The sequence below is a fragment of the Penaeus monodon genome, chromosome 29 (genome assembly GCF_015228065.2).
Source record: "Penaeus monodon isolate SGIC_2016 chromosome 29, NSTDA_Pmon_1, whole genome shotgun sequence".
Classification (NCBI taxonomy): Eukaryota; Metazoa; Arthropoda; class Malacostraca; order Decapoda; family Penaeidae; genus Penaeus; species Penaeus monodon.
In genome coordinates, this window is record NC_051414.1 from 13,179,339 (window position 1) to 13,179,872 (window position 534).

Sequence of the window (534 nt, forward strand, 5' to 3'; positions counted from 1 at the left end):
ATGAAGCCATTCAACTAGTAAATGAATATGAGAGAAGGAAAGATAAAGAGAGAGAGATTGTTTTTGAAGGTTGCTTTGAGAGAAAATCCATGGACAGGCCCTGGAAAAGGAAATAACTTTTATAAATGTCATTAATTTTTTATGCACTTCCATTGTATTTCAAGTTTGTTATATGGCTTCAGCACCTTAGGAGCAGATTGCATTTGCTGATTTATCATATGATTCCAATTGCATATAAATGATAAAGTAAAGTAAGTGTACAATTTCTTATCAAATTCCACAGATCAAAGCATCAAGTAATACCATGACTTCTGTGCCTCACACCCCAGCAATAGTCATCAAACCTCTGCCTCAGATATACTTGCAGGATAGAGACATACATATTTTGTTGTGCATTCTAATGTTATTAAAGTGCATCCAGTCTTCTTTTCCAGCACACACACCACTTCCTTTTCAACAGGCTTTGGGGACTTGGAGTTGAAGGTGGCAGACATAAATGCTTGATTCTGAAACAGATTAGATCAAACTACTGAA

General features: G+C 35.8%; 1 long non-coding RNA gene across 1 annotated transcript in view; it reads left to right on the top strand.

Annotated features, from left to right (window-relative positions):
* LOC119591975 overlaps positions 1-534 on the top strand; it is a 47,801-nt gene that overhangs the window by 1,011 nt on the left and 46,256 nt on the right. The gene's annotated exons all lie outside the window — the stretch shown is intronic.